Source organism: Salvelinus alpinus, chromosome 10 (assembly GCF_045679555.1).
Source record: "Salvelinus alpinus chromosome 10, SLU_Salpinus.1, whole genome shotgun sequence".
Classification (NCBI taxonomy): Eukaryota; Metazoa; Chordata; class Actinopteri; order Salmoniformes; family Salmonidae; genus Salvelinus; species Salvelinus alpinus.
In genome coordinates, this window is record NC_092095.1 from 16017880 (window position 1) to 16042428 (window position 24549).

Sequence of the window (24549 nt, forward strand, 5' to 3'; positions counted from 1 at the left end):
ACCTGTGAAAAATAACTGAATGAAACTTATCCAATAAGGGTCCATACAGTATGTTGATGACCCCCCCCCCCCAAAACAAATGTGTTTCTCAAATGAGTCTAAAATGTGTTTCTTAATGATTTATGACTGGCGATATTGTATTCATATTATGTGGAAGGATTTAGGAAAACAAATAGATGTATGAGTATAATATATTTCTGTGCATGTACTGTAAAACCACCGTCTGGAATCTGTGTTTTAGCCCAACGGCAGTTGCATTACTTGGTTTGAAACAGAACAAGCTACCTCCTTGTGAAATGTAGCCAAGCACTCTCAAATACATACACTGAGCTATGGATACAAGGACTGCCAATCCAACACTGAGCTATGGATACAAGGACTGCCAATCCAACACTGAGCTATGGATACAAGGACTGCCAGTCCAAGTTATTAACATAAAAAAAAAAAATCTAATAACCAAAAAATATTTGGAGTAACACATCCTAGGGTTAGGGTTCTGGTAAACAGTACTGAGCTCATTAAGGCATTTCTGAGGGATAAACTTCAAGAATCAATGGACATAAGTTCTTAGTTAAAAAGGTTCTATGTAGAACCAAAAAGGGGTTCTTCAGCTGTCCCCATTTGACAACCCTTTGAAGAACCCTGTTCGGATCCAGGTAGAACGCTTTTGGGTTCCATGTAGAACCAGCGGGTTCTACATAGAACCCCAAATGGTGCTACCTGGAACCAAAAAGGTTTCTATCTGGAACCGAAAAGGGGTTCTCCTATGGGGATAGCCCCAAAAAAACTTTTGGAACCCTTTTTTCTAAGGTTGCTGGCTCTGAATCATGAATCTAAATGACCATCCAACAGCAGAATCAGGTCCAGTGGTATGGATGATGTGCGATTCATGTCTCCAGGAACTCCGGTGATAGTTTCAGTCTAGGGGCCGGATATGAAAACAGTGTGGATTTTGCCAACATCTGACAATACTTAGATGTCAATACATCTCCTGTCTGATAGAAAAATGTGTTCTGAATTGCAGATACACTCTGGTCCTGGCATATCTTTTGAAGGGCCAGAAATGAGCTAAACACATGGACAGATAGAGAGAGACAGTGGAAGGAGAGAGAGAGAGAGAGAGAGAGAGAGAGAGAGAGAGAGAGAGAGAGAGAGAGAGAGAGAGAGAGGAGAGAGAGAGGGAGAGAGAGAGAGAGAGAGAGAGAGAGAGAGAGAGAGAGAGAGAGAGAGAGAGAGAGAGAGAGAGAGAGAGAGAGAGAGAGAGAGAGAGAGAGAGAGAGAGAGAGAGAGAGAGGGAGGGAGAGAGAGAGAGAGAGAGAGAGAGACAGTGGAAGGAGAGAGAGAGAGAGAAAGAGAGAGAGAGGAGGGTTAAGATAGAGGAGGGAGAAGATAGAGGAGGGAGAAGATAGAGGAGAGAGAAGAGCGAGAGGGAGTGAAAAGAGAGACGGAGAAGATAGAGGAGGGAGAAAAGAGCGAGCGCGAGAGGGAGAGAAAAACACGTCTCAACGTCAACAGTGAAGAGGCGACTACGGTATGCTGGCCTTCTAGGCACAGTTCCTCTGTCCTGTGTCTGTGTTACTTTTGCCCATCTTAATCTTTTCTTTTTATTGGCAAACCTGAGATATGGCTTTTTCTTTGCAACTCTGCCTAGAAGGCCAGCATCCCAGAGTCTCGTCTTAACTGTTGACGATGAGACTGGTGTTAAGGGTATTATCTAATGAAGCTGCCAGTTGAGGACTTGTGAGGCATCTGTTTCTCAAACTAGACACTCTAATGTACTTGTCCTCTTGCTCAGTTGTGCACCGGGGCCTCCCACTCCTCTTTCTATTTTGGTTAGAGACAGTTTGCGCTGTCCTGTGAAGGGAGTAGTACACAGCGTTGTACAAGATCTTCAGTTTTCTCGCATTGAGTAGCCTTCATTTCTTAGAACAAAAATAGACTGACGAGTTTCAGAAGAAAGTTCTTTGTTTCTGGCCATTTTGAGCCTGTAATCAAACCCACAAATGCTGATGCTCCAGATACTAAACTAGTCTAAAGAAGGCCAGTTTTTTTGCTTCTTTAATCAGAACAACAGTTTTCAGATGTGGTAACATAATTGTGAAATGGTTTTCTAATGATCAATTAGCCTTTTAATTAAAATGTAAAACTTGGATTAGCTAACACAACGTGCCATTGGAACACAGGAGTGATGGTTGCTGATAAAGGGCCTCTGTACGCCTATGTAGATATTCCTTGAAAAATCTGCCGTTTCCAGCTACAATAGTCATTTACAACATTAACAATGTCTACACTGTATTTCTGATCAATTTGATGTTATTTTAATTCACAAAAAAAATAGCTTTTCTGTCAAAAACAAGGACATTACTAAGTGACCCCAAACTTTTGAACGGTAGTGTATGTGTATCTGTACTGTACGTGTGTGTGTGTGTGTGTGTGTGTGTGTGTGTGTGTGTGTGTGTGTGTGTGTGTGTGTGTGTGTGTGTGTGTGTGTGTGTGTGTGTGTGTGTGTGTGTGTGTGTGTTTGTAAACACACACACACACGTCGCACACACATACCTTGTGTCTGGCAGGTTAATACCACCAGACGTGTGTGGTTCAGTGATCTTCAAGACAGAGGAGTTCAGACTCGCGTGCAGCGGAACCTTCGCTGCGTTCGTCTCCATGGAAACTGGAAAATCATTTTCCTGTGGAGGCGAAGATTCCGAGATGCTGAAATGGACAAAGTATATTGTCATCATTTTTCAGGCCTCTGCATAACAGGGTTAGGCTTTTCCAGCTCACTCTGTCTCTAGCGTACCGCAACCGCTGTGTGTGTGTGTGTGTGTGTGTGTGTGTGTGTGTGTGTGTGTGTGTGTGTGTGTGTGTGTGTGTGTGTGTGTGTGTGTGTGTGTGTGTGTGTGTGTGTGTGTGTGTGTGTGTGTGTAGGCTATATACGTCATTTAAACATTTCCCTTGTGACCAGGATAATATATACTGTATGCTTATCATAAGCCCAACCGAAATATATACGGTATACGGTATATCTCATTCGTCTCTGTTCTGTACTGACTATCAGAAGAAATGCTCTTTTGCAATCAGTTTTTGTCTGTAGTTGGAAAACAGGTATTGGCCAAAACAGTAGTCTATCTTTCACCGTTACCCACCACGAGCCGCATTATAATGGAGCTAAACAGACATCAGTTTAATAAAACCCCTACATGCCACATTCCTCCACGCGCACTGTTTCAATCACATATGCAGGAGTTATCAAAACTTTCAAAGCACTCCGAGTCAGCCCTACGCCACAGGAAATTCATTCCAACATCTGGAGGAATGGGGCCAGCTGATTGGTCATTTACTCTGTATTAGACATCAGTAGGAGGAGGAATGGGGCCAGCTGATTGGTCATTTACTCTGTATTAGACATCAGTAGAAGGAGGAGGAATGGGGCCAGCTGATTGGTCATTTACTCTGTATTGACATCAGTAGGAGGAGGAATGGGGCCTGCTGATTGGTCATTTACTCTGTATTGACATCAGTAGGAGGAGGAATGGGGCCAGCTGATTGGTCATTTACTCTGTATTAGACATCAGTAGGAGGAGGAGGAATGGGGCCTGCTGATTGGTCATTTACTCTGTATTAGACATCAGTAGGAGGAGGAATGGGGCCTGCTGATTGGTCATTTACTCTGTATTAGACATCAGTAGGAGGAGGAATGGGGCCAGCTGATTGGTCATTTACTCTGTATTAGACATCAGTAGGAGGAGGAATGGGGCCTGCTGATTGGTCATTTACTCTGTATTAGACATCGGTAGGAGGGGGAGGAATGGGGCCAGCTGATTGGTCATTTACTCTGTATTAGACATCAGTAGGAGGAGGAATGGGGCCTGCTGATTGGTCATTTACTCTGTATTAGACATCAGTAGGAGGAGGAATGGGGCCTGCTGATTGGTCATTTACTCTGTATTAGACATCAGTAGGAGGAGGAATGGGGCCTGCTGATTGGTCATTTACTCTGTATTAGACATCAGTAGGAGGAGGAGGAATGGGGCCTGCTGATTGGTCATTTACTCTGTATTAGACATCAGTAGGAGGAGGAATGGGGACAGATTATTGGTCATTTACTGTATATTAGACGTTAGCAGGAGGAAAGCGGAGGGGTAGAGGACACACACACATGCCTCACCTCTGGCTCATTTGAAAACACACCCGGGTCTAATCCCCCATAATTCCTTGTTGTCGTTCATCTCAAAGACTGTATAAATGATTGGACAAAACCAAACTCTCCTATGTGAAGACTCAGTAGCACATTGAAGCTAAATGCAGTCAGTTAAGAAGGCGTCTCTTGGAAACATAACATACGCAGTTTGAGCTACTCCATAAAGTGACGTTTCAGGCTAGCTCAGTGCTGCCCCCTCTCATTGAGTAACTAAAGTTGAAGGCCAACTGTGGTACTGCAGGCTGCTATTAGCATCTAAATTGTCCTGATGACGTTTTCTGTGTTTGATTTTCAAATAATCGGTTCAATGACATATATCTGGTGTATGAGAAGTAATTCTTGTAAATGTTTTTCCCATTCACTATAACGCTGGATCCTGTTTCTGCTAACAATGCCTGCAGTACCTCGGTCGGCCTTGAACATCTGTGGCTTCAATGAGAGGGGGCAGTCATTATCTCCTGGTTCATCCGTTCCCCTCGATACTCCTTTCCTGACTCAGCCAATCAAAGGAATAGGAGGAAGTTGCCCCCAGACACTGATCGAAGGTCAGCTTTGTGTTTCGCTCTAATTGCCATGGTAAGGATTGGGTTGAAGCACAGCTGATTCTAGATCTGTGCCCAGAGGCAACATATCCTAAGTATAAAATATCAGACGTGAAAGGTTTAGGACTAAATCAATAGCTTCAGTAAGATGTATGGTGCAGTATATGTTTATATCAATTCATCCATATTAGCCAACGGACAGAGAGGTTGGCAAAGGGTAAATACATACTGCCCCAAGGTGGAAGGAGAAAGAGACAAACTATCCTAAATATACTTCTTCTGAACTCTCCTATCTGACCCCTCATGGTGGCTATCTATTATACAAACCCTGATAATAAAAAAACACAAATAGAGTAATTTCCTCATGTTGAGATTCATTGATTGGTCTTTGCCCTGACCTGTATGAGTGAGACTGATGCAGACAGGGGAAACTAGCTGGTATAATTGGGCCCTGTAGTATCTAATGCCTGTCAGATAGGAGAGGAGAGGAGACCTATCCAGACTTTCTGCACTCTGGCCTCACACAATTCATATGAACTTCTAATTTCCTAGTAATTCCAAACCCTGAGGTCACAATAGTTTAGAAGCCTAAATGAAGAAGCCAGTCTCTGCCAATGAATGGGAACGTGGAGGAATCCAAGCTATTGTGCTATAGTCCTTATACATTCTCTAACTGCAAGCCCAGGGCCCTGCACCAATTAGGAAACACATAGCACATGCACGCACGCACGCACGCACGCACGCACGCACGCACGCACGCACGCACGCACGCACGCACGCACACACACACACACACACACACACACACACACACACACACACACACACACACACACACACACACACACACACACACACACACACAATCTTCCCCCCACACAAAGTAGGTAAAGTACAGGCATTACCCAGACTAAAATAGACCTTTTACTTTTGAAAACTATTAATCAGGAAAATCAATGTTCTTACGTCAAAGAAGGAGATGAGGAGGAGGATGGAGGATGGAGGTCGGAGGATGGGTTAGAATGCCTCATCAAAGAGGGAGTCTAGTTAGGGGGAGTCTCCACCGTAAATTATTTCATTTAAACCCCTATGTGAGATAGGGCACAGGGGCAATTTGTTCCTTAAATTTCTCCGTCTGGATGTACAGATTGTTTTGCATAGTGGGACTCTGCAGAGAGAGAGAGAGACAGACAGCGACAGAGAAAATGAGAGTCAGAGAGAAAGAGAGAGAGAGTAAGAGAGAGAAAGAGAGAAAGAGAGAGAGAGAAAGAAAGAGAGAAACTAGAAAGAGAAAGAGAGAAAGTGAGAAAGAGAGAGAGAGAGAGACAGTGACAGAGAGAATGAGAAAGAGAGAGAGAGAATGAAAAAGAGAGAGAGAGAAAGAGAGAAAGAGAGAGAGAGAGAGAGAGAGAGAGAGAGAGAGAGAGAGAGAGAGAGAGAGAGAGAGAGAGAGAGAGAGAGAGAGAGAGAGAGAGAGAGAGAGAGAGAGAGAGAGAGAGAGGGGACAACAGAAAGATAAAATACATCTCGTAATGTATGTAATACTGTACATGCTTTAGAAAATCAGGATCAGTGAATGAGAAAGATCCAGAGAGTGACCGAATACCTCCAACAAAATCTATTGTAGCTGTACTCAAACTAGGCAAATGAATACATGTAATACACATTCTGTTTCTAAGAGATGTGATAGGACTCAGACTGGGACATATTGTTATATATGTCCTTTGTAGCTCAGTTGGTAGAGCATGACATTTGTAATGCCAGGATACTGAGTTCCCACGTAAAATGTATGCATGAATGGATGTCAGTCGCTTTGGATAAAAGCTTCTGCTAAATGGGATATAATATATCGAGATTAGTAGTTGTGGAAAAAGTACCAACATATCATACTTGAGTAAAAGTAAAGATACCTTAATAGGACATTTAAAAAAAATAATAATTATAATTCACCTTTATTTAACCAGGTAGGCTAGTTGAGAACAAGTTCTCATTTACAACTGCGACCTGGCCAAGATAAAGCAGTGCGACACAAACAACAACACAGAGTTACACATGGAATAAACAAGCATACAGGCAATAACACAATAGAAAAAAAGTATATACACAGTGTGTGCAAATGAGGTAAGATAAGGGAGGTAAAAAAATACATAGGCTATAGTGGTGAAATAATTACAATTTAGCAATTAAACACTGGAGTGATAGATGTGTAGAAGTTGAATGTGCAAGTAGAGATACTGGGGTGCAAAGGAGCAAAAATAAATAACAGTATGGGGATGAAGTAGTTGGATGGGCTATTTACAGATGGGCTATGACAGCTGGTGCATAAAGTTAGTGAGGGAGATATGAGTCTCCAGCTTCAGTGATTTTTGCAATTCGTTCCAGTGACTCAATTAAAAGTAAAAGTCACCCAGTAAAACACTACTTGAGTAAAAGTCTAAAAATATATTTTTAAAGTATCAAAAGGAAATGTAATTGTTAAAATATACTATAAATATACTATAAAAGTAAAAGTATAAATAATTTTAAATTCCCTATATATAATCAAACCAGACAGCACAATTGTCTTGTTTTTTTATTTGCAGATAGCCAGGGCCACACTCCAACACTCAGACATAATTTATAAATGAAGCATTTGTGTTTATTGAGTCCGCCAGATCAGAGGCAGTAGGGATGACCAGGGATGTTCTGTGTTTATTGAGTCCGCCAGATCAGAGGCAGTAGGGATGACCAGGGATGTTCTCTGTTTAGTGAGTCCTCCAGATCAGAGGCAGTAGGGATGACCAGGGATGTTCTCTGTTTAGTGAGTCCTCCAGATCAGAGGCAGTAGGGATGACCAGGGATGTTCTCTTGATAACTGGATAAATGTGACAATTTTCCTGTCCTGCTAGCCATTCAAAATGTAACGAGGACTTTTAGGTGTCAGAGACAATGTATGGAGCAGAAAGTGCATTATTTTCTTTCTGAATATCGTAAAGTAAAAGTAAAAGTAATCAAAAATATAAATAGTAAAGTACAGATATCCCAAAAAACGACTTAAAGTATTTTTACTTAAGTACTTTACAGCAGTGTAGAGTAGCTTTATTGGCCACTGTGTACAAAGTCTATGTACAAGGTATGGCAGCAATCAATGCATTAGTTTAGTTTCCCTGACAGCTGGCATTGTTTTCAAATGCTAACATTTGAGACACAAATACCTTCAAGTCATGTGACCAATATTAGCATTTTTGTTAAAATCCTCTAAGTGACTTTGGTGGGCTTCACAATCAAGTGTAGATACTTTCGGATGATTTGGACATGATGTGTGAAAAATTGTCCCAAGACTTGAATGGGATTTGTGCCACGAATGCTAAAACTAAACTAAACCATGGATTGCTGTCATACATTGTCCATAGACTGCTACAGGGTAAGGAAAACAAAATGCCATTTAGTAATTTGGGTGGACTATCCCTTTAAGACAATGACACATCTCTTTGGAAATAATATTGATCATATTTCTATCCTATAATCTCTATTTCACTCTCTCTGGGAGTTGTTGTCCATTAATACAATGTGTAATGCATGAACGTTTTACTACCAATATTTTCTATGGCTTTAGATTCATTACTGAAATGTCCTTGATGTAGGCTGGCTACGGCAATAACTCCTTTTTTTTCATCTATATGATATGTCACCCATGGTTTCTGTAGTAGGCCTATACATAATAATTTACCATTATATCCAGTTCCAAGGATTGGAACTGCAGTTCACGGTGGGATGGTTACTAACCAAACGTGGAAAAAGTCAAGGTCTCTGAATACTTTCCGAAAGCACTGTGAGTGTACTTATATAGTAAAATAGAATAGATTCCATACTGTTCATTTTTTTACTTGGTTTGAAGCACAGGCACCCATCTATTATTGGTTGTGGTCCCCTACTCAAACATTGCACGCATCAACCAATGGTGGCTTGCCACATCACCGACTCAGCCCTTGGGCACCAGAAGGCTATAACGTATGATGTGGTTAGCTGATACGGAAAATACCTATCCAGGCGTTGTGAGACCTGGAATGTATCAGCAACGTCTGATCAGGAGAACATGACCGTTGTCATTGGAATCTCAAATCAGGTTAGCCATTTCCTGTTAGGACAGAAGTCTCCGATGATGACAACAAACAATTCTTATTTCAATAATTTACAATAAAGATTACATCATTTTCAAATATTAAAAAAAAGTATCTGAGTATTTCTTCTGAGTAGATGATTATATTGACAGATGTGCTAATATCTGATGATCAGATATAGCCTACAACTAGAGGTAGGGCTTAGGCTGGTGATTTTCTGATATGCAGGTAGGACTTACAAAAATGCTTTATCACAGTGTTTCTAAACCCAGAGGCGACAACATCGCGAGACTTCTGGGAACGCTTGCGAAGCAGACCAAACAGACCTGGGCCCAGTGTCCCAAAAACATCTTAAGGCTCAGGTCATCGTTAGAACCAGAACCTATGGTTGTAATTATGCTTTTGGGAACCCAGTCCCAGGCCAGGGTTTGGGGTTTGAGAAGTCAATGAGAGAAATTAAAAATTCTTCCTTAGATGTTCATTTTCTCAAAATCCAAAGCCGTAACCTACAAGTCAAAAGTTTGGACACACCTACTCATTCAAGGGTTTTTCTTTATTTTTACTATTTTCTACATTGTAGATTAATAAGGAACACATCAGAACTTTGAAATAACACATATGGAATCATGTAGTAACCAAAAAAGTGTTAAACAAATCAAAACATATTTTAGATTTTAGATTCTTCAAAGTAGCCATCCTTTGCCATAATGACAGCTTTGCACATTCTTGGTATTCTCTCAACCAGCTTCAATTGGAATGATTTTCCAACAGTCTTGATGCTGAGGACTTTTCTTTCACGCTGTGGTCCAACTCATCCCAAACCATCTCAATTGGGTTGAGGTCGGGTGATTGTGGAGGCCAGGTCATCTGATGCAGCACTCCATCACTCTCCTTCTTGGTCAAATAGCCCTTACACAGCCTGGAGGTGTGTTGTGTCATTGTCCTGTTGAAAAACAAATGATAGTCCAACTAAGTGCAAACCAGATGGGGTGGTGTACCATTGCAGAATGCTATGGTAGCCATGCAGGTTAAGTGTGCCTTGAATTCTAAATAAAAATAACAGACCGTGTCACCAGCAAAGCACACCCACACCATCACACCTCCTCCTCCATGCTTCATGGTGGGAACCACACATGAGGAGATAATCTGTTCACCAACTCTGCGTCTCACGAAGACACAGCGGTTGGAACCAAAAAGCTCACATTTGTACTCATCAGACCAAAGGACAGATTTCCACCGGTCTAATGTCCATTGCTCATGTTTCTTGGACCAAGCAAGTCTCTTCTTCTTATTGGTGTCCTTTAGTAATGGATTCTTTTGATCATGAAGGCCTGTTTCAGCAGTCTCCTCTGAACAGTTGATGTTGAGATGTGTCTGTTACTTGAACTCTGTGGAGCATGTATTTGGGCTGCAATCTGAGGTGCCATTAACTCTAATGAACGTATGCTCTGCAGCAGAGGTAACTCTGGGTCTTCCTTTCCTGTGGCGGTCCTCATGAGAGCCAGTTTCATTATAGCACTTGATGGTTTTTGCGACTGCACTTGAAGAAACTTGAAAAGTTCTTGAAATGTTCCAGATTGACTGACCTTCAGGTCTTAAAGTGATGATGGACTGTCATTTCTCTGTGCTTATTTGAGCTGTTATTGTAATATGGATCTGGTCTTTTACCAAATAGGGCTATCTTCTGTTTACCATCCCTACCTTGTCACAACACAACTGATTGGCTCAAAGACATTAAGAAGGAAAGAAATTCCACAAATTTACTTTTAACAAGGCACCCCTGTTAATTGAAATGCATTCCAGATGACTGCCTCATTAAGCTGGTTGAGAGAATACCAGGAGTGTGCAAAGCTGTCATCAAGGCAAAGGGTGGCTACTTTGAACAATCTCAAATATAAAATATATTTTGATTTATTTAACACTTTTTTGGATACTACATGATTCCATGTTTTATTTCATAGTTTTATGTCTTCACTACTTTCTACAATGTATAAAATAGTAAAAATAAAGAAAAACCCTATATATGTACTTCCAGTCAAAAGTTTGGACACACCTACTCATTCAAGGGTTTTTCTATATTTTTACTATTTTATACATTGTAGAAGGTAGTGAAGACATAAAACTATGACACTTTATATATATATGTGTACACATACATAAAAACAATGGCATATATATAATTAAATCAATTACAATATCCATCTGTACCTTTGCCACCTAGGAAATTTGTGTGAACGAACCATCTCAAATAGTACCCCTGGCATAATAACAACCAATCAACCAATAGTGACATAATAACAACCAATCTTTATTTGGCTTTATCAATGTGCTATTCATTATTGAAATGCCCTGAGGTATAGTAAGAACTCACCTTTTAAATAAATATCCTATTAAGCATATAGTAGTGAATTCAGGGGGTAGCCCCGACCCAGGTCCAGCAACTGTCAAGCGAACACCTTAACCGTTAAGCCAAGCGATCGCTAGGGTGTCCCCATGGTTCTCTATATCGAGTCCCTCACATGTTCATGGCCTCACACCCGCCATCCCACTTCTGACGCTAATGTAGCGAATTTGGGAGGGTAGACCAGGACTCGAACCTGAGGTCGCTACATTATGTTTTCCGTAAATAAGCAATTCACAATATAGTTCTACCATGAAGCAGGATTTTACCTGTGATTGAAGAGATGTTTTTTCCTAATCCAAAACCATCCTGTCTGTCTATGTATAATAATGTGAAAGATAATGAATTTATATCTTCTAATTCATTAAAATCATCCGAGGACAGGTATTTGAGGTATGCTCAGACACGCACATATTGTAAGGGCTGTTGTCCTCCTCTTCCTCAGATGAGGAGAGGAGAGAAGGATCAGTGGACCAATACGCAGCATTAGGGAAATATGCCATCTCTTTATTTGACACGACGGCACACGAAAACAAAACACTTACAAAATTACAAAACAAGAAAACGACGTAGACGAAAACCTGAACATGAACTTACATAACTAAAACGTAAAACTCACGGACAGGAACAGACTACATCAAAACGAACGAACAACCAAACAGTCCCGTATGGTACATACATCGACGACACAGGAGACAATCACCCACAAACAAACAGTGAGAACACCCTACCTAAATATGACTCTTAATTAGAGGAAAACGCAAAACACCTGCCTCTAATTAAGAGCCATACCAGGCAACCAAAACCAACATAGAAACAGAAAACATAGACTGCCCACCCAAAACTCACGCCCTGACCATATACACATACAAAAACAACATAAAACAGGTCAGGAACGTTACAGAACCCCCCCCTCAAGGTGCGAACGCCGGGCGCACCAGCACAAAGTCCAGGGGAGGGTCTGGGTGGGCAGTTGACCACGGTGGTGGCTCAGGCTCTGGACGCTGTCCCCACACCACCATAGTCACTCCCCGCTTCTGTCTTCCCCTCCCAATGACCACCCTCAAACTAACATCCCCTAAATGAACAGCCAACACCGGGATAAGGGGCAGCACCGGGAGAAGGGGCAGCACCGGGACAAGGGGCAGCACCGGGACAAGGGGCAGCACCGGGACAAGGGGCAGCACCGGGACAAGGGGCAGCACCGGGACAAGGGGCAGCACCGGGACAAGGGGCAGCACCGGGACAAGGGGCAGCACCGGGACAAGGGGCAGCACCGGGATAAGGGACAGCACCGGGATAAGGGGCAGCACCGGGACAAGGGGCAGCACCGGGACAAGGGGCAGCACCGGGATAAGGGGCAGCACCGGGATAAGGGGCAGCACCGGGATAAGGGGCAGCACCGGGATAAGGGGCAGCACCGGGACAAGGGGCAGCACCGGGACAAGGGGCAGCACCGGGATAAGGGGCGGCAGGTCCCGGCTGAGAGACTCTGGCAGATCCTGGCTGAGGGACTCTGGCAGGTCCTGGCTGAGGGACTCTGGCAGGTCCTGGCTGAGGGACTCTGGCAGGTCCTGGCTGAGGGACTCTGGCAGGTCCTGGCTGAGGGACTCTGGCAGGTCCTGGCTGAGGAACCCTGGCAGGTCCTGGCTGGACGGCTCTGGCAGGTCCTGGCTGGACGGCTCTGGCAGGTCCTGGCTGGACGGCTCTGGCAGGTCCTGGCTGGACGGCTCTGGCAGGTCCTGGCTGGACGGCTCTGGCAGGTCCTGGCTGGCGGAAGGCTCTGGCTGATCCGGTCTGGCGGAAGGCTCTGGCTGATCCGGTCTGGCGGAAGGCTCTGGCTGATCCGGTCTGGCGGAAGGCTCTGGCTGATCCGGTCTGGCGGAAGGCTCTGGCTGATCCGGTCTGGCGGAAGGCTCTGGCTGATCCGGTCTGGCGGAAGGCTCTGGCTGATCCGGTCTGGCGGAAGGCTCTGGCTGATCCGGTCTGGCGGAAGGCTCTGTAGGCTCTTGGCAGACGGGCGGCTTTGCAGGCTCATGGCAGACGGGCAGCTTTGCAGGCTCATGGCAGACGGGCAGTTCAGGCGCCGCTGGGCAGACGGGCAGTTCAGGTGCCGCTGGGCAGACGGGCAGTTCAGGCGCCGCTGGGCAGACGGGCAGTTCAGGCGCCGCTGGGCAGACGGGCTCAGACGGCGCTGGGCAGACAGATGGCTCCGACGGCGCTGGGCAGACAGATGGCTCCGACGGCGCTGGGCAGACAGATGGCTCCGACGGCGCTGGGCAGACAGGCAGTGCAGAAGGCGTTGGGCAGACGGCCGACTCTGCCCTGCTGAGGCGCACAGTAGGCCTGGTGCGTGGTATAGGCACTGGCTGCGCTGGAGAGGAGGAAAACTCTGACAGCGCTGGACAGGTGGGAGCAGCTGGAGAGAGAACCCGGAGAGACAGCCTGGTGCGGGGGGCTGCCACCGGTGGACTGGTACTTGGAGGTGGCACCGGGTATACCGGACCGTGAAGGAGGACACGTGCTCTTGAGCACCGAGCCTGCCCAACCTTACCAGGTTGAATGGTGCCCGTAGCCCTGCCAGTGCGGCGAGGTGGAATAGCCCGCACTGGGCTATACTGGCAAACCGGGGACACCATTCGTAAGGCTGGTGCCATGTATGCCGGCCCGAGGAGACGCACTGGTGGCCAGATGCGTTGGGCCGGCTTCATGACATCCAGCTCGATGCCCAACTTAGCCCTCCCAGTGCGGCAAGGTGGAATAGCCCGCACTGGGCTAAGCACGCGTACTGGGGACACCGTGCGCTTTACCGCATAACACGGTGTCTTACCAGTACGACGCCTTCTACCTCCACGGTAAGCACGGGGAGTTGGCTCAGGTATCCTACCCGGCTTTGCCACACTCCTCGTGTGCCCCCCCCCAAGAAATTTTTGGGTCTGACTCACGGGCTCCCAACCGCGTCGCCGCGCTGCCTCCTCATACCAGCGCCTCTCAGCCTTCGCTGCTTCCAACTCCGCCTTGGGACGGCGATATTCCCCTGGCTGAGCCCAGGGTCCTCTACCGTCCAGGATCTCCTCCCAAGTCCAGAAGTCCTGGTTGCTCTGTTGAGCATTCCCTTGCCGCTTGGTCCTAGGTTGGTGGGTGATTCTGTAAGGGCTGTTGTCCTCCTCTTCCTCAGATGAGGAGAGGAGAGAAGGATCAGTGGACCAATACGCAGCATTAGGGAAATATGCCATCTCTTTATTTGACACGACGGCACACGAAAACAAAACACTTACAAAATTACAAAACAAGAAAACGACGTAGACGAAAACCTGAACATGAACTTACATAACTAAAACGTAAAACTCACGGACAGGAACAGACTACATCAAAACGAACGAACAACCAAACAGTCCCGTATGGTACATACATCGACGACACAGGAGACAATCACCCACAAACAAACAGTGAGAACACCCTACCTAAATATGACTCTTAATTAGAGGAAAACGCAAAACACCTGCCTCTAATTAAGAGCCATACCAGGCAACCAAAACCAACATAGAAACAGAAAACATAGACTGCCCACCCAAAACTCACGCCCTGACCATATACACATACAAAAACAACATAAAACAGGTCAGGAACGTTACACATATGCACTCATGCTCACAAACACAAGCTCAAACATACCGAATCAAAGACGCAGCATAAAATCATGGTGGTCAGGCATTTTAGCAATTAAACATGAACATCAGTAAATACTGTAGAATCCCTCTGTGTGTTGATCTCGTGAGCAAACGCCTTCGAGCCAAGAAACACAAAATGTTCTCTTTGTGTCAAACCAATTTCATCAACTCCATCAAAAGTGAACAAGTTGGGACAAGTTCTAAGTTGAGTTTGTGTGAGCTACTGTATACCAAACCAAACAGGCCCCAAAACAAGCTATACAGTCTGTGTGTGTCTGTGTAGGAACCAGCCAGACCAAACCCGGCTCTCCACAAGGTCCCATCTCGCCTACAGTCCTGATTGATCGCCTCCGCAATCAGCTATTAAGCTCTAGTGATCATCCAGAGGAGGTATGTGTATGTGTACAGTGTGTGTGTGTGAGTGTGAGTGTGAGTGTGTGTGTGTGTGTGTGTGTGTGTGTGTTTGTGTGTGTGTGTGTGTGTGCATGTGTGTGTGTGTGCGCGTGTGTATGTGCGTGTGTGCGTGTGTGTATATTTTATGTGTACAGTGTGTGTGTGTGTGTGTGTGTGTGTGTGTGTGTGTGTGTGTGTGTGTGTGTGTGTGTGTGTGTGTGTGTGTGTGTGTGTGTGTGTGTGTGTGCGTGCGTGCGTGCGTGCGTGCATGTGTGCGTGTGTGTATATGTCTGTCTGTGTGTGTGTGTGTGTGTGTGTGTGTGTGTGTGTGTGTGTGTGTGTGTGTGTGTGTGTGTGTGTGTGTGTGTGTGTGTGTGTGTGTGTGTGTGTGTGTGTGTGTGTGTGTGTGTGTGTGTGTGTGAGAGAGACAGAGGAAGTGTGATTTTCTCCAATCCGAGCCCCTGGCTGGCCCCTTGATCTTTTGCATGTTTTTGTTGAAAAGGGATTGGGGGAGTTTGAATGTGAGATGGAGAGCGAGAGCGGTGGGAGGGAAGTGTGCATGTTGATTACTAGAACTTTCCTTATTTTCTCTCTGCACTTAAAAACAAAAGACAGCCATGAGGTAGTATTTTGTATTATTATGTTATTATTTTACCATCAATTCAATTGATTCAATTTTAACCTTGTAGAAACTGAATTTAGGCTGAATACAAACGGATGCTAATTTCTTTAGCGTGATGAGCAACATCAGATATTCCTCCATTATTTAATAGTGTGTCAGTCAAGTTTCTGGATTTTTCATCAGATCAAATGTTCCAATTTGAACAGAACAGAGCAGCACAAGGCCAATTTGTGGCAGAATCGACACGTTCCTTCATCAAATACATGCTTTGTGTTTCTCCACAGTCACTCAGGACGGTCGGTGTGTGTGTGCTCACATACATTAAACATGGACAGACAGGTCCACACAATCTAAGTCATCATCATCGTGTCTTTCCTGTTTCAATTGTCACCCAGAGTATCTCAAGTAAAGAAACATTGCTCGGTTATTAAAGGGGCCCTCTGAGACCCTTTGTGCGTGCATCCGCGTGCACACAGTATGTGTGTGTGTGTGTGTGTGTCTGTGTGTGTGTGTGTCTGTGTGTGTGTGTGTGTGTGTGTGTGTGTGTGTGTCTGTGTCTGTGTGTGTGTGTGTGTGTGTGTGTGTGTGTGTGTGTGTGTGTGTGTGTGTGTGTGTGTGTGTGTGTGTGTGTGTGTGTGTGTGTGTGTGTGTGTGTGTGTGTGTGTGTGTAAATGTCTGTACACCTCAGTGTACTGAAGTCCATTTACAGTGCGTAAAAGAAACGACTGAGCGGTATTTGTTTCTTTCTGGTCCTGACGAGAAACCTCGGGGGAGGTTCTCTCCTGCGCTGTTGAACCAATCCACTAAATGTGGAGGAGCAGTTCATATGGAGTGTTGCCTTATTAACAGAGATGGAAGAGGAAGTGAGACATTCCACTCCCTTATGTTTTTCTGTTTCAATTGAAGTCAATTAACTATGTAGACACAGCTGCTATCGCATTGGTGTCTTTGGGAGAGCCAACCCCTTAAGTAGACAGGAACTGAAAAAAATTGTCAATGGTAAATATATAACACTATAACATCCATAGAGGGTGATTCACTGTGACCTTGAGTGTCACCAACGAAAACACGGGTTTTGTGTGTGTGATGTCATCAGTGGAGGCTCCTAAGAGGTGGAAGCGGAGGACCATCGTCCTCAGTGAATTTCATAAAAATTTGAAATTTTTAGATAAAGCTATACTTAATATATTCACCAAACAATTGATTAAAACAATATTTTGCAAAGAAGGTCTACAGTAGTCTCAACAGAACTCTGTAAGGTAGCACCATGGTGTATCTGGAGGACAGCTAGCTTCCGTCCTCCACTGGGTACATTGACTTCAATACAAAACCTAGGAGGCTCATGGTTCTCACCCCCTTCTATAGACTTACACAGTAATTATGACAACGTCCGGAGGATGTCCTTCACCATGAACTGACATGTTGTCCACCCAATCGAAGGATCAGAGAATTAATCTAGTACAGAAAGCATAAGCTACAACTAGCTAGCACTGCAATGTATAAAATGTGGTGAGTAGTTGACTCAAAGAGAGAGAAAGACAATAGTTTAACAGTTTTAAACAAATTAATTTCTTCCAAAATGAAGAAGAAGCAAGAGAGAGAGAGAGATTGTAAGTTTTTTTCAGTTTCACTTACTTGGCTAGCAAATGCATCTAGCTAGTTTAACCTACTGAAACACCCTGCTCAAACAGAGGGACGCTATGTTAGCTAGCTGGCTGACTTTCCAACACAACACTGGATCTCAAGGTAAGCTTTTGGTATTACAAATGTATTGTCACCTGTGTAACGGCTTTCCTCTTCCTCCTCTGAGGATGAAGAGTAACAAGGATCGGAGAACCAATGCGCAGCGTGGTAAGTGTTCATGATGAGTTTTAATAGAACAAAACTGAACACTGAAATACAAAACAATAAAGTAACGAACGAAAACCGAAACAGTTCTGTGTGGAACATACAGACACGGAAGACAACCACCCACAAAACACAACAGAAAACAGGCTACCTAAATATGGTTCCCAATCAGAGACAATGACTAACACCTGCCTCTGATTGAGAACCATATCAGGCCAAACGAGAAACCCAACATAGATACACAAAACATAGAATACCCACCCAACTCACGTCCTGACCAACTAAAACAGAGAAATAACACAAGAACTAGGGTCTGAACGTGACAGTACACCCCCCCCCCCCCCCCCCCCCAAGGTGCGGACTCCGGCCGCAAAACCTGAACCTATAGGGGAGGGTCTGGGTGGGCATCTGTCCGCGGTGGCGGCTCTGGCGCTGGACGTGGACCCCACTCCACCATAGTCTTAGTCCGCTTCTGTGGCCTCCTAGGAACGGCGACCCTCGCCACCAACCTAGGACTGGCAACCCTACTAAAGGGCCCCACTGGACTGAGGGGCGCCTCTGGACTGAGGGGCAGCTCCGGACTGAGGGGCAGCTCAGGACTGAGGGGCAGCTCAGGACTGAGGGGCAGCTCCGGACTGAGGGGCAGCTCCGGACTGAAGGGCAGCTCCGGACTGAAGGGCAGCTCCGGACTGAAGGGCAGCTCCGGACTGAGGGGCAGCTCCGGACTGACGGACAGCTCAGGACTGAGGGGCAGCTCAGGACTGAAGGGTAGCTGAGGACTGAGGGGCAGCTCAGGACTGAAGGGTAGCTGAGGACTGAAGGGTAGCTCAGGACTGAGGGACAGCTCCGGACTGAGGGGCAGCTCAGGACTGAGGGGCAGCTCAGGACTAAGGGGCAGCTCAGGACTGAGGGGCAGCTCCGGACTGAAGGGCAGCTCCGGACTGAAGGGCAGCTCCGGACTGAGGGGCAGCTCAGGACTGAGGGGCAGCTCCGGACTGAAGGGCAGCTCCGGACTGAAGGGAGGCTCTGGACTGACGGGCAGCACAGGACTGAGGGGTAGCTCAGGACTAAGGGGCAGCTCAGGACTGAGGGGCAGCTCCGGACTGAAGGGCAGCTCCGGACTGAAGGGCAGCTCCGGACTGAGGGGCAGCTCAGGACTGAGGGGCAGCTCCGGACTGAAGGGCAGCTCCGGACTGAAGGGAGGCTCTGGACTGAGGGGCAGCACAGGACTGAGGGGTAGCTCAGGACTGAGGGGCAGCTCCGGACTGAAGGGCAGCTCTGGCGGCTCCTGACTGGCGGGCGGCTCTGGCGGCTCCTGACTGGCGGGCGGCTCTGGCGGCTCCTGACTGGCGGGCGGCTCTGGCGGCTCCTGACTGGCGGGCGGCTCTGGCGGCTCCTGACTGACGGACGGCTCTAGCGGCTCCTGACAGACGGGAGGCCCTGGCGGCGCAGGACAGACGGGAGACCCTAGCGGCGCAGGGCAGACGGGAGTCTCTGGCCTGCTGAGGCGCACAGTAGGCCTGGTGCGTGGTGCCGGAACTGGTTGTACCGGGCTGGGGACACCCACCTCAGGGCGAGTGCGGGGAGCAGGAACAGGGCATACTGGACCCTGGAGGCGCACTGTAGGCTTGGTGCGAGGTGCCGGAACTGGTGGTACCGGGCTGGGGACACGCACCTCAGGGCGAGTGCGGGGAGCAGGAACTGGAGGCCTGGTACGTGACGCTGGCACCGGAGGGCTGGTGCATGGGGCTGCCACAGGAGAGCTGGTGCGTGGGGCTGCCACAGGAGAGCTGGTGCGTGGGGCTGGCACAGTCTTCACCAGACGGCTAGCACGCACCTCAGGACGAGTATGGAGAGCTGACTCAGGTGACATCAAATCCCGGACACGCTCCGTCGGGCGGATGTCGTGCCTCATGTCACAACATAGCAACTCCCTCATTACTCTCTCCTCCGATCTCCCCATTAATTCCCTCACTGTCTCTGCTTCGCTCCCCTTGCTCAACTCCAACTCCACCCCGACTGGCTCTGGTTCCATCCTCGGCTCCTTACGGTAAGCACGGGGAGTTGGCTCAGGTCTCCTACCTGACTGAGCTACACTCCCCGTGTGCACTCCCCATTTTTCTTACAGTGGCATTCAAACGAGGCTGCGATGAAAACTAATGGGACTGTATCGACTGTGTTGACATCAAAATCCAGGCTGTAATGAAAACTAGTGGGACTATAACGACTGTGTTGACAACTAAATCCGGGGTGTGATCTACGTTTCTATTCAAGCGTTGATTGACATGGTGATGGACCAATAGTATTTGAGAAAAGTTGAAAAAACTGACGCTGTACACTACATTGTGACGTATCACAACATAACGTACGGAACGCTTTATTTGCCGTATAGCGCCATTTCACCAGGGGTAGCGCTTCTCTCGCAAATTAAAAACGAGAAAGGGAAAGGGACAGGAAAAGGGGGATACACTAGTCAATTGTACATCTGAATGCATACATTTTTTGTGTCATCACTACCAGCCATCATGACTCTCAGAAGCCGCGATATCTGCTGTTTACTTCTGAAGATAACTGTAGCACCGCCCTAAAAACCTGGTTCAAATTCGACACAAACCTTCAAATAGGTATGTAATGACACATTATATGAACGCTTTATAGAATTTTATAAAACATTTGGTGGTGATAAGTTGGGTGAAGAAAACTGCTTCCCCACATGGCATATCTCCTCCTATTTTTTTCAACCTTTATTTAACTAGGCAAGTTATTATTTACAATGACAGTCAGTTAACTGCCTTGTTCAGGGCCAAAACGACAGATTTTTACCTTGTCAGCTCAGGGATCCAGCATACCTTTGGTTACTGGCCCAACGCTCTAACAACTAGGCTACCTGCCGCCCCCTCACTAGCGCTCAGTAGACTTTGCTTCCCCCTCCGCCATTTTTAAAATGACCAGGTGAAGTGACTCTTGACGCAGTAGTAACACAACACAAAAAGCTGTTAATTTGTCATGTCAGCAATGGTGTAAAATGTACCCAATTGTCATACTTGAGTAAAAGTCAAAAAGTATTTGGTTTTCAATATACTTAAGTATCAAACGTAAAAGTATAAATCAAATAGCCTAATCCACTAATTTGAAGGGGTGTCCACATACTTTTGTATATATAGTGTAAGTGCGTGAATTGGACCATTTTCCTGTCCTGCTAAGCATTCAAAATGTAATGAGTACTTTTGGGTATCAGGGAAAATGTATGGCGTAAAAAGTAGATTATTTTCTTTTGGAATGTAATGAAGTAAAAGTATTTTAAAAAGTAAAGTACAGATTCCACCAAAAACGACTTAAGTAGCATTATGTTTACTTCAGTACTTTACACCACTGGCCACAATCAACCGTTTGAGGCATGGTCGTCCCCTCCCTCCCTCACCCCCTCCTCCAATCTCTCACCCCCTCCCTCACCCCTCCCTCTCATCTTTCACCCCCGCTACATCCCGGACCACCTGGGGCTTACTGAACACTACTTGGATACCCAAGATCCTCTTTGTCAGAGACGGGAGGCTCCACTTCCTTAGGAACACCAGGAAGTTGATCAGATTAGCTACCTGGGGGAGAGAGAGGCGGGATGAGGAAGCAGCTAGCCAATCATAACTCAGACCTGCACTTTATGACTTTGCTCTATGACCCTACCTGGGTACGGCAGGTGACCAGAGAGAGAGCTCGACGAAGTCCCTGACGCAGACCTCCATCGGCAAGGGGACCACCGCCCATCCACAACCACAGGGAGAGGAGCAGGCTGTTGGATCGCTCTGTCAGCCAGTGGGGGCTGATGGTCAGCAGGGCCCAGCCTCTGTCTCCTTCTCAGGGCCCTGCAGCGCTGGGAAAGAGACAGAGTGTTGTGGTAGCAGAGTTTCATCATAGACTGGCCCACCGTAGCACTGTTGGGTTAGACTGTGAACCTCCAGGGCAGGAGCTGGAGCAGGGCATTGAGTTCAGGCTCCACGGGGGTGAACAGGCCTGGGCAGAAGTGTTGGAAACACTTGGAGAACTGGTTCCACACCAGCTGGTCCAGAGAAGATTACAGCTCAAAGGCATCCAGCTGGTTGATCCTCAGGACAGGAGTCTAGGGGTCTGGAGCTGAACCTGAGCCTCCCTCTGTTGGGGGCCTGGGCTCTTCTGGTGGGGGCTGGAAAAGAAGAAGAAGAAGAAGATGATGATGATGATGTTGATAAGAATCTATTTGTACTTGCAGGCTACATCACATGCCTGCAGTATGCAATTAATATATTTATCCAAGGTGCTCCACAGTATCATACTGTAGGCCTAAATCAGAGGCAGCAGTGGCAAGAAAAAACTGTCTTGAAAGGAAGAAACCTTGAGAGGGACCAGACTTAAAATGAGGACTCCATCCTATTATGCATTTTTTTGTCACACCCTGATCTGATTCACCTGTCCTCGTTATTGTCTCCACCCCCTCCAGGTGTCTCTTGTTTTCCCCAGTGTATTTATCCCTGTGTTTCATGTCTCTCTGTACCAGTGTATTTATCCCTGTGTTTCCTGTCTCTCTGTACCAGTGTATTTATCCCTGTGTTTCCTGTCTCTCTGTACCAGTGTATTTATTACTGTGTTTCCTGTCTCTCTGGGCCAGTGTATTTATCCCTGTGTTTCCTGTCTCTCTGGGCCAGTGTATTTATCCCTGTGTTTCCTGTCTCTCTGTACCAGTGTATTTATCCCTGTGTTTCATGTCTCTCTGTACCAGTGTATTTATCCCTGTGTTTCTTGTCTCTCTGTACCAGTGTATTTATCCCTGTGTTTCCTGTCTCTCTGTACCAGTGTATTTATCACTGTGTTTCCTGTCTCTCTGTACCAGTGTATTTATCACTGTGTTTCCTGTCTCTCTGGGCCACTGTATTTATCCCTATGTTTCCTGTCTCTCTGTACCATTGTATTTATCCCTGTGTTTCCTGTCTCTCTGGGCCAGTGTATTTATCCCTGTGTTTCCTGTCTCTCTGTACCATTGTATTTATCCCTGTGTTTCCTGTCTCTCTGGGCCAGTGTATTTATCCCTGTGTTTCCTGTCTCTCTGTACCAGTGTATTTATCCCTGTGTTTCCTGTCTCTCTGTACCAGTGTATGTATCCCTGTGTTTCCTGTCTCTCTGTGTCAGTGTATTTATCCCTGTGTTTCCTGTCTCTCTGTACCAGTGTATGTATCCCTGTGTTTCCTGTCTCTCTGTGCCAGTTCATCTTGTATGTTCCAAGTCAACCAGTCCTCCCAGTTTTGACCCTTGCCTGTTCTGGACTCTGTACCCGCCTGCCTGACCATTCTGCCTGCCTTAACCACAAGCCTTTCTGCCACTCTGTACCTCCTGGAACTCTGATCTGGTTTTGACATTTTGCCTGTCCATGACTATTCTCTTGCCTACCCCTTTTGGATTAATAAACATTGTAAGACTCCAACCATCTGCCTCCTGTGTCTGTATCTGTGTCTGTATCTGTGTCTGTATCTGTGTCTGTGTCTGTGTCTGTGTCTGTGTCTGTGTCTGTATCTGTATCTGTATCTGTGTCTGTGTCTGTGTATGTGTCTGTATCTGTATCTGTGTCTGTGTCTGTGTCTGTGTCTGTATCTGTGTCTGTATCTGTGTCTGTGTCTGTATCTGTATCTGTGTCTGTATCTGTGTCTGTGTCTGTATCTGTGTCGGTGTCTGTATCTGTGTCTGTATCTGTGTCTGGATCTGTGTCTGTATCTGTGTCTGTATCTGTGTCTGTGTCTGTATCTGTATCTGTGTCTGTGTCTGTGTCTGTGTCTGTGTCTGTGTCTGTATCTGTGTCTGTATCTGTGTCTGTGTCTGTATCTGTATCTGTGTCTGTATCTGTGTCTGTGTCGGTGTCTGTATCTGTGTCTGTATCTGTGTCTGTGTCTGTGTCTGTGTCTGTGTCTGTATCTGTGTCTCGCCTTATGCTTGATATTTTTTACTTTGGAGCTGAAATCACCTTTCACATGTAAAACCCGCCCTAAATGTGGCAATTGAGCATTGCGATTCGAAAGCACCGGGGGTCTTAAGATGCACATGGACACACACACACAATCTCACACACACACAATCTCACACACTCAGGGTCTTAGCTGAGATAGGGGTGTGCGGACAAATCACATCAACAGGGATTAGCCTAACGGCACAGTCTGGGCTACACCGTAACCATCCGCCAATGTGGAACTTCTTTACTCCCCGGAGCACTCTATATTGGATCGTACCACTGTGACGTCTGGATGATGCCTCGCTGCTTTTGTCTGTGTTTGTCTGTGTGAGCCCACATTTGTATCGTTCTTAGTTTATCTCTCTCTATTCCCCCACATGAAATGCTTTATAAATGGAAGGCTGAAGGAGAGAGGTATAGAGGGATAGAGAGAGAGAGAGGGAAAGAGAGAGAGAGAGAGAGAGGGATAGAGAGAGAGAGAGAGAGAGAGACCATCCCTACAGAGACGTTTGTGCTGTGGTGAACAGGATTTGTTATGTGGCTTTAAGAGATTTCAGCTCTGGAATGGAAATATGGCAGCTTCGACTGAAGGGGTCAGTCGAGATATTTACAATAGATTCGGTTGCATTGTAATAAGCAGCACTGCAGTGCTTAGAGTTTATTTTGGTACAGAAAAACAACCTGCAACGATGATGTTTCAACAGACTTCAGATGACACAGTTAGAAAATGAATTCAAAAAGGAAACATTTGCAATGAAATAAGTAGGTTGACATCAAATATTCCACGTATAATATATTTTCAACAT

General features: G+C 46.1%; 1 pseudogene; it reads right to left on the minus strand.

Moving 5' to 3' along the window:
* Positions 1–21224: 21224 nt before the first annotated feature.
* LOC139531439 (peroxisome biogenesis factor 2-like) lies at positions 21225–23172 on the minus strand (annotated as a pseudogene).
* Positions 23173–24549: the final 1377 nt, after the last annotated feature.